At 44.2% G+C, this 15,178-nt stretch overlaps 1 protein-coding gene across 3 annotated transcripts in view; it reads left to right on the top strand.

Moving 5' to 3' along the window:
- Positions 1-15,178, top strand: part of gpc5a (glypican 5a) — a 1,363,183-nt gene that overhangs the window by 1,205,807 nt on the left and 142,198 nt on the right. The gene's annotated exons all lie outside the window — the stretch shown is intronic.

The following is a 15,178-nucleotide window of genomic DNA, read 5'->3' as shown; positions in this document are numbered from 1 at the left end:
ATATGAATGCATGTCGCTTCCAGCAAGCCTAAATGAGTCATGTTACGAACTCGACTGATTTTCCTAAGTTGGTTGTTAGGTGTAGTTATGAGCACATCCAGAATTATTCAGCAAGTGCTGCCCATTCACACTATCGAAGCTAACATCTTGTTTTGGGTTTTTGGAGCACAGGCTGGTTGAGTACAGTCTGTATTCTGTGTCTATAACAAACAACAGAAGGGACATGCTGTTTGATTCAATCAGCCAATTGTTGGGACATACCTGGCACCACAAAGGCACTGGCATTCATACATGACTTTGCTCAATTGTGTGGTAGTCAGAATGTCTTTTTGGACTGAAATATGTCAAAGAAGTAAAAATCATAATTTTATGTAAATTTGTGCAACTTTATATGTCGCTTATCAAATTGATCTTTCAGCAAATGAGAAAGAAACAAAGACAGTAAAACATATTTAGACGATTGTCTTGTGGAACATTTTTGTTCCAAGTCAGATTATAGCAGAAAAATCAAGGGCCTTGGAAAGGAATGAAACAAATGTGTCAGTGGGCCATTACTCAATAACAGAAAATGAATTCACATGATCTCAGTATCATCCCCAGTAGACCTGCAACCTAGTATGCTTGATTTCTTTGTAATGTTTCAACTTTTGTTTCAATGTATCAAAATTTCTACAAGATTTTAAGATGAAGAACTTTACTCACCACCATTTGGCCAGTATTGTTGTCTTAACGATGCTAATTTACGATAGTTAAAATGTTAACACTGCAATTGATTATTTTAAACATTTCCTTTCGCTATCGATAACAGGATTGCTTTGGTCCAGGGAGGATGCAGTCACAGTGAAATTGATACATTTAAGTGAAAATGGGAAGGGACTGATGAAATTTTAATGAAAAAATGCTCAGAAGCACCTTAGCTTAAGCGGAGATCTGTGCTGTCAACACAGCTGTTAAAAATATATTGCACAGTCAACTCCTTGGAGTAAGATGATGGATGAGGAAAACGTTGTTTGGTCTATGTCTGGACTTTAGAAGCATATGCATGGTTTATGACAGATTGAAAACAGTTTTATATAGATTTAACACAAATATTGATTGCAATAGCGAGCGGCGGAAGTGAACAGTTAGTTAGATCAGAGGTTTCAAACGTAGCCAATAGTGTGTTGTAATACTATGAAATTTTTATTCATAAATTAAGATGTCATTTAACCTGTGGGACAGTGGCTTCACCTATTACCTGAACCTACCATTCTATTTAATAACTTTCTACTTAAATGTCATCTCAAAATGCAGCTTTAAGATGACAGCCAATGCTGAAAGCCGTATTAATAGTGTCCATCCTGATTTCTGTTGTAATTTTTGGTGGAGATGGTAGTTTGGTAGTTGTGCGAACTCATTCTCAGTGAATAGCAGCCTGCAACACAGCCTTTGGGAAATATTTTAACAGACTCTAATCACTGCTTTTGTGATGTATGCCCCTTGGTGTTCCCTTCGGTTATCTCTTAACGATTGTTATTGTTCATATCAATTGGTAGGAAAGACAAACATTTATATTTAAATGAAGTTCAAAACAAGGTCAAAGTAAGTTGTCTTACATGTTGCTACTGTCCAGTATATCTTGTAAATAAATATATATCTGTGTTGGATGACAGTGCACTGAGGACTGTAAACGTGCGCTCGAATTATACTTAATCCTGAACATAGTACAGAATGGATTTTACCAAGATGTTTAAACTCCCTGCCTTCAGCTGCTCATCACTGGGGTTATTTTTTGTTGGTTGGTTTGAGAATGAGAAGGATTCAGACATAATCTGTGATGGCACAGTGGTTAGCACTGCTGCCTCACAGTGTCAGGGATCCGGGTTCAATTCCTGCCTTGGGTGACTGTGTGGAGTTTTCACATTCTCCCCGTGTCTGCGTGGGTTTCCTTCGGGTGCTCTGGTTTAGGTGGATTGAACTGCTAAATTGCCCCTCGGTGTGCAGGTTAGGTGGGGCTACGGGAATAGGGCAGGGGGAGTGGGGCATAGGTTAGGGTCCCCTTACAGACAGTTGGTGTGGACTCGATGTGCCAAATGGCCTTCTTCTGCACTGCAGAGATTCTATGATTCTATACTAACATAAGACCATAAGAAATGGGAACAGGAGTAGACAGTTTAGCCCCTCGAGCCTCACATCCTCACGTCTACTTTCCTGCCCTTTCTCCATAATCTTTGATTCCCTTACTGATCAAGAATCTATCTCAGCCTTGAATATACACAAAACCTCTGTCCTCACCGCATCTGTGGTAAGTAGTTCCACAGACTCACAACCGTCTGAGAGAAGAAATTCCTTCTCATTTCATTTTATTCTGAGGCTATCCCCTCTGGTCCTGGACTCTCCCATGAGAGGAAACCTTCTCTCAACATTTGCTCTGTTAAGCCCCTTAAGCATCCTACGTTTCAGTGAGATCACGCCTCATTCTTCTAAATTCCAATGAGTGTAGTCCCAATCTGTTTAACCTTTGCTTACAGGACAATCCCTCCATATCGGGATCATCCTTATCTGAGCCGCCCCCAATGAAATAATACCTTGCCTTAAATAAGGGGACCAAAATTCTCACAGTGCTCCAGACAGGTTATTAAAGGATTAGCTAACATTGGTGTAGGGTCATGAATACAAGACTGTTAGTTTTTAAGAAGGCATTCAGTATTTCAGGAATTGAGTTCAACAAGTTCAGACACTTTCACCCCATTTTTATTTCTTCCATTGACCTGTTTTTCCCTCGCCAGTGTTCCCTACCTCTCTCCACTCCACATGGACCAACTGTTCCTAGTTGCCCTTTAACACACCGCTCAACTTTATTCTGCCATTCACACATTTAAATCTTTTGATGTGCCACTATCAGCCCCCTTCTGTGCCTTATTCACCCCCATTTACATTGCTTTTGTCCTCGACATTGTTGTCTATCTCCACCCTGGTATCCTATCCAGCCCCACTGCTCCCCGCCCCCGCCTACTACAGTAAAAATCTGACACCATTTCCAGCTCTCTCCAGCTTTGACAAAGAGCCATCCAGACTTGAAACATTAGCACCGTTTCTCTCCGCAGGTGCTGTCAGACCTGTTAAGATTGTCCAGTATTTTCTGTTTTTGTTCCAGATTCCAAAATCCACAGTAATTTGCTTTTTTCTTTGAGGAAATGTAGATGTTTTTAATGGGCTTTTATGAAGGGGAGTGTCTTTGTATTGCAGGAAAGACAATAATAGACATTTAGACCTTTATTTTAATCTTCTGTCAACATGGCTCCTGACATCTTGCCATGGTGAATACTGGGTGAGTTGGTACAGAGGTTTTATGGGTAAAGGGTGGTGGGTGATGGCATAAATTGCCATGGGTTGACATGAAGTTGGCATGGGGTGATAAGGGGCCATGGGGGTGGCTGGAGGGCATTGGTTGGTATGAGTTGACATTGAGTTGGTTTGGGGATCGAAAAGGTATATGGTGGTGTCTGGGGGGCATGGGATGGCATGTATTGGCATGGAGACAGGGAGGAGGCATGATGAGTGGGTGGATGGGTGATGGTGTGTGAGGGGTGAGGGTTAGATGGCATAAAGTGTAATGAAATAATAGCAGACAAAGCCCCAGAGAATCGAGGCCTGCCTTTTAAATAATCTGGCTTGGCACTTGGCAGTTACTGTGGCCACCTCCAATCCATGTCGGGGGAAGGGAGTCCCAACTCCATCCTTCACCGTACCTCATTCACCCCGCCCCGCCTCCCTGTTCTCCTCCTGCTGTCCCGCACCCCAGAGTGAAAATCATTTGGAGCACTTTCTTCTGAGGCGGGTGTGGCCAGTCGGGAATTTCTCCAACTCGCATCACCTACCTTGGGAGTGGAAATCCAGCCCATTGTTCTGATAGGCATCCCTGGACACCAAGGGGAAAGTTACATCTGGGAATTTTTGCTAAATGCATGCATTTGTCGACCAAATGTCTCTAAAAATTAAGTTGTTTCTTTTGGGGGAAATGGCATAAAGAGGGATGTTGTAAATACCCCGGCGCAAGTATGGACTGGGTGCGGGAGACCCTTTGGGGAGTAGGAGATGTAATATTATAGGTGAAATAGTTTTGAGTTTATCGTAGTCATGGCTTCCATGTGGTCATTCGCCTGGAACTTTACAGGGTTACATTTCAAAACGCTGCTCCACTGTGCATTCATTGTAGATTTTGTATTCAGCAATATGCAAATGTTTGAGCAGTGACTTAAAAATAACTTCTCATACTGATGTAATTTGCGCCTGAATCATCGATTATGCCCAAAATGGAAAGCCTGCCCTGTATAATTGCAAGCAGTGGGTGATTTTGTTGCATATTTCCATCCTCAAAATTTTATCTAAATCACTTTGGTTTTTAATTCTGAATAATAAAATCCCCTCTTCGTTCTCTGGCTATTGTGATGTAAATCTGTTCATAATAATGCTTCCCCTTAAACTATCCAATTGACACCAGCAAACCCCAGTTGCCTGGAAATCGTTCATGCTCTCCTGCTAATATCTGGAAATGATGCTTGCCAATAGTTCCAGGAAAAGCAAAATAACCAGATATTGCTAGAAACACTGAGCAAATCAGCCAGAATGTGTGGAGGGAACAGCTGATTTAATGTTTAAGGTGTGATACGCAAATCCCTCCGTTCTAGCTGGAAAGGACGAAAGAGGAACCAGGACTTAACAGGGAATCGAATTAAGCAATAGGGAGGAACAAACACATACTTGTGGGATATAGGAGAAGAAATTAAATGATCTGCAAGGCTGTTAAGTGAAAAGCAGAATGTGGTTACATGCTGTTAACGTAGCAATGAGAGGTCGGCATGGTGGCGCAGTGGGTAGCACTGCTGCTTCACGGCACCAAGGTCCCAAGTTCGATCCCGGCTCTGGGTCATTGTCCGTGTGGAGTTTGTACATTCTCCCGTGTTTGCGTGGGTTTCCCCCCCCACAACCCAAAGATGTGCAGGGTCGGTGGGTGGATTGGCCACGCTAAATTGCCCCTTAATTAGAAAAATGAATTGGGCACTCTAAATTTATTTTTTTTAAACATAGCAATGAGGAAAATTAAATTTGAAAAATAAAATGAATATCATTCATCAGCCAGATGGGGAATAAGTAAATGGCTGAGACAGTGGAGATTAAGTCATATAGAAATGGAAGCACAAAAACTGAATACATGGAACAGGTCCATCTGCCAGAAACCTGTGGGGGATGGGGGGAAAAGAAAGCAGCTTAACACAAAACAATCTTATCAGAACGGTGTTCAAACCGAGGGCCCTTGTTTCACTCACCAACCCAACAGTGGAGATTTTCTTTTGGAATTTTATTTAAATATTTTAAAAGTATTTTGCCTTTATGAGTGCTGTCTCCTGTCATTATCTAATCCCAGAGCAATTTCACAAAGAATCCCTATCATGCAGAAGGAGGCCATTCGGCCCATCGAGTCTGCACAACCCTCCGAAAGAGCACCCTACCTGAGCCCACTCGCTGCCCCATCCCCATATCCCCACCTAACTTGAACATCTTTTGGACATTGAGGAGCAACTTACCATGACCAAGCTACCTAACCTGTACATTTTTGGACTGCCAGAGGATACCAGAGCACCCGGAGGAACCCTACACAGACACGGGAGAACGCGCATACTCCTCAATGAGTATTTGAAAAGGGTAAAATCTGTGTTCACCTTGAATCACCTTTTCTTTTAGAATTACTTGTGGCAGGAATATTAATTGATCCCTCAACAGTTTTCTAACCTCAGATGTGAAGACCCTCACCATGATTGATTACTGAGTATAACATTGAGTTTTATTTTGCGCTTACGTTTTTGTCTTTCCAGTATCAAATAAATTCTCGAAGCAAAAGTGACACTGATCATTCTTGCAGTGAGAATGTTGGACAATGTGATGGAAGTTTAAAAAAAAAACCCTTCATTACTATATATTCTGTTTTTTCAGCTGAAAGTCAATTTAATTGTCAGTTGGTCTCACTGTGTGGCTCACTTATGTGTGTTAGAAGCTTGGGGGACAGCCATTCCCAGTTTCATTCTCCATGGCAATGCCATGAGCAGTGTCGGCCCGCTTTGTTTGAATTTGAAACAAAAGCATAACAGTTAACCGCTCTTTCTTGCTTTCTCCATGGCAACACATCTACCAAAGTCCACCTGCCAACCAAAGAGCACTCTCTTCTCATGCAATATAAATTGTTGTTCACTTTATTGATGGTTTATTTTTCATAGCCGTCCTGATGAGTGCAATCTAAAAGCTTTGATAGCATGTCTCTTTTTCAGCAATACTCAAGTTCTGCACCTCACATGACCATTCAAATTATTATTGATGTCGCCTCTTGGTATATTCGCATGCTGTTTTAAACCTTCGGAACAATGATGCAAACATGTTAAGATCAAAATACCATTCACTTCAAACTCATCGGGTTGGAAGTGCGACCACAGTGAGCCTACTTTGCAGATGTAAAGCAAGCCCCTAGGGTCCAACATTGCAGACCAATTGTATGGGAACTAATTCTGCAGTGGAAGTCCATTGCCCGTTATATTAGTTTGGGCTCCTTTATAGGCACCCAGGACACAAACCTGAAACTGACATTAAACCCACTGCACATGTAAGTGGTGGAGCTAACTTCTGACCACAAACTGTGGGTCAGTTTTTCAGGTTCTTGGTAACTATACAAGCAGACTGCTGGACATCACTGATGAGAAAGTAATTTAAAGTTTTGCTTCACACTAAAACTGCAGGCCACTGACGACCATCACTCATCCCCTCCCAAATTTCCTCCCATCAAGTTCTGTGGCCCTGGTCAATTTCTGGACCAACCAATCTTGTTGAGTCTCATGACCAGAGTGTAATGTGGATCATGGACCGATTATTCTTTCACCATTATAGCCTCAGTTTTCCATCCCCCTCCTAATTTCTCCCTCCGCTTTCCTCCCCCATTTCCAATCACACCTCTGGCTTTTCATCTCACTTCCAATTGAAGCCACAGCCTTCATCCTCCGCCTGATTGTGCCCCGAACTTTCTTTCTGAGCTTCTCTTTTGATTGCAACTTCAGGATTCCTCCTCCCATGAAAAATGTCCTGATCGCTTCCTCAGCCACTCTTGTTGCCACACATCATGCCGTCAGCCTTCCTCCTAACTGCCTGTGATTGCAATCTCAACTCACTTTCTCCCTTAGAATGTGCCCTCAATCTTACTTGTAAATTCTCTGCCTGCACTCTCAACCTTCATCCTCCACAACTCCAGCCCCCCATCACACCCTCACCCTTCCCCTTCCTCTTAATCATGCCCTTAGCCTCCTTCCTGCTGCCTTCCCTCCAGTTCGTGACCTATGCCTTTCTGCTCCTTCTCCCAATCATTCCCTCAGCCTCCCTTCCCCTTCCTTTCCAAATCACAATCTCCACCATTCTGCCATGCACTCTCTCCCGATTGTGGCCGCAGCCGTCCCTTACATCTCTATAACATATCACATGTTAAAATATTCTGTTGCAGGATTCTACCATCATTTTATTGGTCCTCATAGAATTATGTATATCTTCAACACTTTTAACAAAGGCTTTTAAGTATCTAATTAAGAGCTTCATTCAATATGATCTTGGTCAAAGATTAGGGACACGATTCAGTGGACATTAAACAAAGTCTGCATTTGGCCACGATCGGTGGGGTGTTTCTCGACGGCTGCAGTGCCAAGATTCTGCCCGCTATTCACCGGTATTTTGCAGGTTTTTGGACCAGAGTTTTTTTGAATGACAGCCCAAATCATAACTACCCCCCTTTCAGGACAGTTCCCCCCCCCCCCCCCCCTTCCTCCCCCACACACTTTATGGACCCCCCTCCCCTTCACGATCCCCAACCTTCTAATGGCTCTTGGAACCCTGTCTCACTCTCCCTGGGCCTGACCCTTGTCAGTGCCAACCTGGCATCTGGTCAACTTGGCACTGCCAGGGTGCCTTGGCGACACTGCCAGGATGCCAAGTTGGAAGTGCCAAGCTTTCTGGGTGCCAGGGAGAGTGCCAGGGTACTGCCCTGCCCTGTCCTCGACCACCTGGGAGTCTCTAATGCCATGTGAAACCCCCGAGGTGGCATCATAACTGCTCCACGTTTGTGAAAACCAATGTTGAATGGCACACAGGCAAGATCTCGCAGGTGCGGCTGTTAACTCCCAGGCACCGGGTGAAAGAGGCTCATTTAAATCTCATGATCTGGACCATGCTTAGTGAGGGCATGATCCTGATCGCGTCGGGCAGAGTGAGTCAGGTGACTTACGATTTGGGGTTTTCACAGGATTCACCCAACGTGGTGGCTGAATCATGCCTTAGGTGTAAATCTTGCAAGTTAATGTGATGGTCATTATTTGCAGTTAAAAAACACAAACTCCCAAAAATGGTAAATGAATGTAGGACTTCACACTTATCCAGCTTCATCCATACGTTCTCATTGTGCAAAGGAAAATATTCAAGTGGCACAGTTTAAAAAAAAAGATGCTGTCTTATCTATCTCTCAAATCTAAATCATTTTAGCAGAGTAAATATTGACTGCAGGAAATATCTCTAAAAATTACCTTTTGCTGCTAAATCCTCAAAAACAATTGCTTCGCTGATCCAACTAAATAAACAGGGCCATATTTTGTGTAGTGTATTGGTTACGCAATCTTCAGTTTTATCTTATTCAAAAACAACTAGTTTTACAGAAACATGTGACTCCTCTTCATGGAGTCCAAAGAATCACTAGATCCCTACAGTGCAGAAAGAGGCCATTTGGCCAATCGGGTCTGCACTGACCCTCTGAAAGAACACCCTAGCTAGTCCTCGTCCCTCGCTCTATCCCTTTAATCTCGCAACCCCACCTAGCCTGCACACCTTTGGACACCAATGGGCAATTTAGCATGACCAATCCACCTAACCAGCACATCTTTGGACTATGGGAGGAATCAAATGATGAAATGAAAATCGCTTATTGTCATGAGTAGGCTTCAATGAAGTTACTATGAAAAGCCCCTAGTCGCCACATTCCGGCGCCTGTTTGGGAAGGCAGTTACGGGAATTGAACCGTGCTGCTGGCCTGCATTGGTCTGCTTTCAAAGCCAGCGATTTAGCCCAGTGTGCTAAACAGCCCAGAGGGCTGTTTAGAAACCAGAGCACCAGAGGAAACCCATGCAGACACGGGTAGAACGTACAAACTCCACACAGAGGGTCAACCAGGGCTGGAATTGAACCTGCTTCCCTGGTGCTGTGAGGGAGCAGTGCTAACCACTGTGCCATTATTTTGAAATGGAAAGAACAGTCAACTGAGACACTTATTATGTGCTTTATTACATGTGTGCTCAAAGAGAGTATTCAATAAATAACAAGACCAGCTTAATATATCAAACATCTCACTGCCAATTGAAAAGTGTGTGAAAAGTGTCGGAGTCCCTTCAGCCCCAGCTGGCGTGGCGCCAAAGTCCTTCCACGCCAGCCGGCGAGGTGCAAACCACTCCGGCGCCAGCCAAGCCCCTGAAGGTGTGGAGGATTCCGCACCTTTGGGGCAGGCCGATGCCAGAGTGGTTCATGCCACTCCGTCCCTCTGGGATCCCCCGCCCCTCCGGGTACGGGGGAATCCTGCCCATTGTCTCTCAGACCGGACTTCTTTCATACCAAGTGGACGTGGACGGATGGATCATTTGTAAACACATGGATCACTTAAGAGTAAAGAGATGATCCATCTGTCAGTGTTGTCATCAAGAAATGTTTTTGAACCCGTAAGCACCGAGGTACCTGATCGACCTGCTATTGACATAACTGATGTCCTATTCAGTAGGAGCAAATAGTGATGAATCTCCTGTGCGAGAAGAGGTATCTGTTATTGCAGTTTCTGTTAACTCTGTGGAAGCATCTCAGACAACAGAATTATGCTGCTCTACAAGAAACAAAATAAAAACCCTCAAGCACCTGATTTCTAATTGTCCAACTCATGTACATAATGTACATAATGTTTTGTTAACATTTAGGACATAATTAATTAGTTATTGAAGATTTTACAAAGGACTTAAGGGGAAGGATGTGGTGATTGCCCTTTAAGGGCAACACAGTAGATAAGGGTCACTTGGCCTGTGCGACCAATCAGGGCTCAGAGTGTGAAATCACCCAATGGAGTTAGCTACAGCATGAGGCTGCTGTACAATTTTTATTACTGAATAACTAACTTTAATGTTCACCAATTTATTTGAGGGAGCTGCGACAATAGTGGGGGTGAGAGAATAGCTGGGTGGCCAGGGGAAAGCTGGGGGAGGTCAGTGGGGTAGTTGGATTTCGGGATGGTAGTCAGAGTGGGGGATAGTTGTGAGGGTAGTGAGGGGCTTGGGGCTAGTTGGGAGGGGTCTGGGGAATATAGTACAGTGTCCTAAATATTAACTAAACATTCTGTACATGAGTTAGACAATTAGAAATCGGGCTGGATTCTCCGTTGGCAGCATCCTACGTTTCGCCGGCAGCGCACTCATGCCCACGGATTTCCTGACTCCGTGGGGGTGCCCACAATGGGAAACCCCACACGGGAAAATGGGTGCGGCAGGATGGAAAATCCCGCCTCAGGTATTTGAGGGGATTTTCTGTTTCTTGTAGAGCAGCGTAATTTTGTTGTCTGAGATAATTCCCCAAAATTGTTGTTTACAGAAACTGCATTAATAGGCACCTCATCTGGCACAGGGCATTGTTGAAAGTTCAGTAGTGTGCCAGTAGTAGTAACCCAGGAGTCAGAACTGGTTTCAATCCTCGCAACTTTTTCTATGTAATTTCTGTTCAGTAAGTCTGAACTGTCTGAAGTCTGTGGCTTCAAATTGGAGTTTCGGAGAGTTCCTGACACAGGGTAATTACCCAATGAAAGTTGAAGCTTCCGGGCCAGTCCTTACATGGGGACATCTAAGAGATTCTCCCCAGTGTTGGCTATCCCTGGAAAATACAGATCAAAACTCCAGATCAAGCTCTTTATAAGTCGCTTCATAAGTTGAGAGCAAAATACTGCGGATTCTGGAGTTCTGCAATAAAACAGAAAGAGTTGGCAAACTGCAGCAGGTTTGAGGAACTAACTTCCGAGTTCCTAAGAAGAGGCATTTCGGACTCGAAGCGTTAACTCTGTTTCTCCACAGAATCTGCCTGATCTGCTGAGTTTATCCCAGCACTTTCCAATAAACAGCTTTATTCAGCTTTCCAATAAACAGCCAAATAAAGCCTTTCCCTGTTGTAATTTATTTATTGCATCTTCCATCTGCAGATATAATGCTTCCTGAATACCTGAACCATTGCACCTGTCCTCGCTGTCTTCCTGCTATCAGTAAATGAATATTTCTCAGTGAATGTAAAATTGCATCATTTTGGTTTTGTCAATGTTCACTTTCATTCCAAAGTTCATGCCGGCTGTTACTGGTATCTACTAGTTCTTGTAATCAATCTTTCTGTGCTTGCTCCAAGTGTTTTATCACCTGCAAACTAACTGATGCTATCATCCTCTGCCCACCCCCGCACCCCAATTTTATCGTCAGATTCTGTATCTTCAAACGCTTCTCTGATCAAAGAGGACTGGTGATTAACAATACCCTTGTCAAACTCCTCTTCCAAATACACATAATTTTGACTCCACCATTGGCTACTCTCACTGTTGCTGTTTGTCCCAAACACCGATTTCTTCTGAATCATCTACCTCACCAGTCCACTCCAGTGTCTTTCAGAACTGTTAAGAGCTCAATCCAGTCAACCTGATTGAACACTTCTTTCAAAATCTACAAAACAGGCATGAAATTCCTGTCCAAATGCTATGTTCGCTCAGTAAGAAGTCTTACAACACCAGGTTAAAGTCCAACATGTTTGTTTCAAACACTAGCTTTCGGAGCACTGCTTCTTCCTCAGGTGAATGACTCATTAATCTTATAATGTCAATTGCACCTCCCGGAATCCAAACTGCTCTTCTCCACGGTAGATTTGCACCTTCCCGCCTGTCTCTTTGTTACAATTCTCAACACAATCCTGGATGCATGGACAATTAAACTAATTGGCTGAAAGTCAGAACATCGGCATGCCGTTGGCTTCTTTCTTATTATCTGCTTGAAAACCTCTGGCCATTCTCCTGATAAGTAAATGTCTTTGCACAGCTTAGTAAACATTGATATTGCGTTCCTTTTCCATGTTGTTAATTAACTCTGCAGGCACTCCATCTATTCCAGCCTCTTTTCTTGTTTTTAATCTCGTATATTCCTGCTCTTATCTCATTCTTCTGGACCATGTATTTTTGGTCCAATTAAATCAATGTCAACATTACTCTTTTCTTCTCATTCATTCAATTCAGTTTGCAATTTCCTTGTACCTTCCACCTTTTTTTTACTTAATTGGGGGTTGTTAATAAAACACCTTCCTTTTACTCTTTCTTGCTGTTGTTTTCAGTCCTTTATGCTGAGTGCTACTAATCTCCTTTGCTTTCCTACACATAATGTTTACTCTTCCTAAATCAATCCAATTCTTCGAGTATATCACTCCACTCTTTTAACCATTGTTCTCGCACCTTTTCTGTTTCTCTTCAGAACTTGTTATCCACGTGTCTCTATTTCAGTTTGGTGTCTTCAGTGGAACCATAAACAAAAACAGCAAACGCAGCAGGTCTGGCAGCATCTGTAGAGAGAGAAATAGACCGGCATTCTCCAATCCCGCGGCCAAGTTCTGATGCCGGTGTCAAAGGCGGCGCGAGCAACTCCGGCGTCAATGGGCCGCCAGGACTGGGTATGCACCCTTTCCTAGGGAGCTAATACGGCGCCGGAGTGGTGTCCGATGCTCCGGCGCTCGGATGCCGGTGTGCCATGGCCGGTGTGAGTCCACGCATGCGCATGGCTTCCCATCTTCGCGCTGGCCCCCGAGCAATATGGCGTTGCCCTACAGGGGCCCGGTGCAAAGGAACATAGACCCCCCATGGAACTAGCCCGCCCGCCGATCGGGTGGCCCCGATTTCGGGCTAGGCCACCGTGGAGGTCCCCCAGAGTCAGATCCCCCCCCCCCCCCCCCCCCCCCCCCCCAACCAAGATGGCCCCCACACAGCCAGAACTCCGAGGTCCTGCCCCCCCCCCACCCACGGTGATTCTCCGACCCGGCACGGGGTGGGAGAATCCCGGCCATAGAGTTAATATTTCGAGTCAACATGATTAGAGGTTTCTCTCGAACATTTTCTGTTTTTCTTTGCCCCAAGGGGGAAGGTTCCCAGCATGCTGCCGATGGTGGGGGAGGTGGGTACCTTTACATTCGCTTTCAGATCAGAGTGCCCTTTAAAAAGGACACCCCAATCTCTGTAGAGCCAGGCTTGCTGGCTTCACGAGAGTTATGATACAAAATTGTCTGACAAATTGCCAGGAAGTTTGGAGAAAAAACGCCGTCTGTCAAAGGTAGAAGAGTTTAGAACTAGAGGACATAGGTTTAAGGTGAGAGGGGAGAAATACCAAAGAGACCAGAGGGGAGATTTTTTGACACAGAGGGTGGTGAGCATCTGGAACGAGCTGCCAGAGGCAATGGTAGAGGCGGGTGCAGTTTTTTCCGTTAAGAAACAGTTAGACCGTTACATGGGCAGGGTGGGTATAGAGGGATATGGGCCAAATGGGGGCAAACAGGACTAGCTTAGTGATAGAAACTGGGCGGCATGGACCAGCTGGGCCGAAGGACCTGTTTCCATGCTGTAAGCATCTAAGACTATATCTATAACCTGGCTGTTTCTTTGGGGAGAAACACATTGGTTTTTCAGTCAGATCCTGACACTTTGTCATTTTTGTGGGAAATTCTGGGGCTGGGTTCTCTGCCCCACCGTGCCACATTTCTGTTTTACCTCGTCGACGGGATGCTCCAACAAGCCAGCCAGTCAATGGGGTTTCCCATTGTGGAGCAGCCCCATGCCGTCGGGAAACCCCCGGGCTGCCGGCCAAATGGAGCATCACGCCGGCGGAGTATCCAGCCCCTGAATTTCAATCTCTTTCAATCTCGTGGTGTTTTTATCTTTTCCAACCAGCCCTTTGTTTACTCCATCTACAAATTCTCCATTTATTTCTCTCGGTTACACCATTTTCTGCACATTCTACCTTGGATCTTCTTCACTTGGAATACTGTTTTCATTTTCACAAGTTTATGACTTGATCAATATTGGTTCCCAGTTGAGCTTTCATGTTATTAAAAGCAAATTTCTGCAGATGCTGGAGTCTGAAATCAAAAGAGAAAATGCTGCAAAATCTCAGCAAGTCTGGCAGATGACTGGACTGGAAACGTTAGCTCTTTTCTCTTCCTACAGATGCTGCCAGACCTGCAGGGAGTTTCCAGCATTTTCTCTTTTAGTTTCATGTTATTGACAATATTTATGTATATATGTCTCCCAATTCCATTGGTACACCCACAGTGCCGTCAGGAGAGTTCCAGGATTTTGACACAGCGACAATGAAGGAACACCAATGTAAGTCCAAGGCAGGATGATGTGTGTCTTGGGGAGGAACTTGCAGGTGGTGGTGTGCTCATGTATCTGCTGCTCTTGCCCTTCTAGGTGGTAGAGGTCACGGTGTCATGGGAGAGTATCTTTAAGAAATGGATGTTTAAGCAATGCACCTTTAAGAAATGGAGCAGCTCATATTACTGAAGTGATGTCAGAGGATGGGGGTAGCTGAGTTGAACTCACTTCTGCTTTTAGTTTCAGTTGAGAGAGCAGCTGAAAAGTGCCTGGCTGGTTTGCTGAGAGCTGCATGAAGAAAAAGAGCTCATGTGTGTCTGTGTCTGCAGTGAGCTGGATCTGCTGTGATCTCTGCCAGGAAATACTATCTCTGAATCATTTGGGTGATTTAAACTCATAATAGTAATGTCTTTAACCTGATGTGTTTCTGTTTAAATGTGTTAAGTCTTTTGGAGGTTTGTAGGAACATTTTGAGGGATTATTTAGTGTTGTATTATTTTCGGGGTTATCTTTGAAGTAAGGGGTGGTAAGTGATCCAATGTTTATTTAAAAAGATTAAGTTGAATTCATGGAATAAACATTGTTTTGTGTTTAAAAACCCACGTGTCCATAATTGTAATACCACTCCTGGGGAACAAGCCGTGTGCTTCAAAAGCAACAATCCATTAAAGGGAGAGGTTGGTTGAACTCCATGATACATTTTGGGGTTCT

The sequence above is a fragment of the Scyliorhinus canicula genome, chromosome 14 (assembly GCF_902713615.1).
Source record: "Scyliorhinus canicula chromosome 14, sScyCan1.1, whole genome shotgun sequence".
NCBI lineage: Eukaryota > Metazoa > Chordata > Chondrichthyes > Carcharhiniformes > Scyliorhinidae > Scyliorhinus > Scyliorhinus canicula.
Note: the sequence above shows the minus strand (reverse complement) of the source record. Positions and strands in the feature narration are given on the sequence as shown.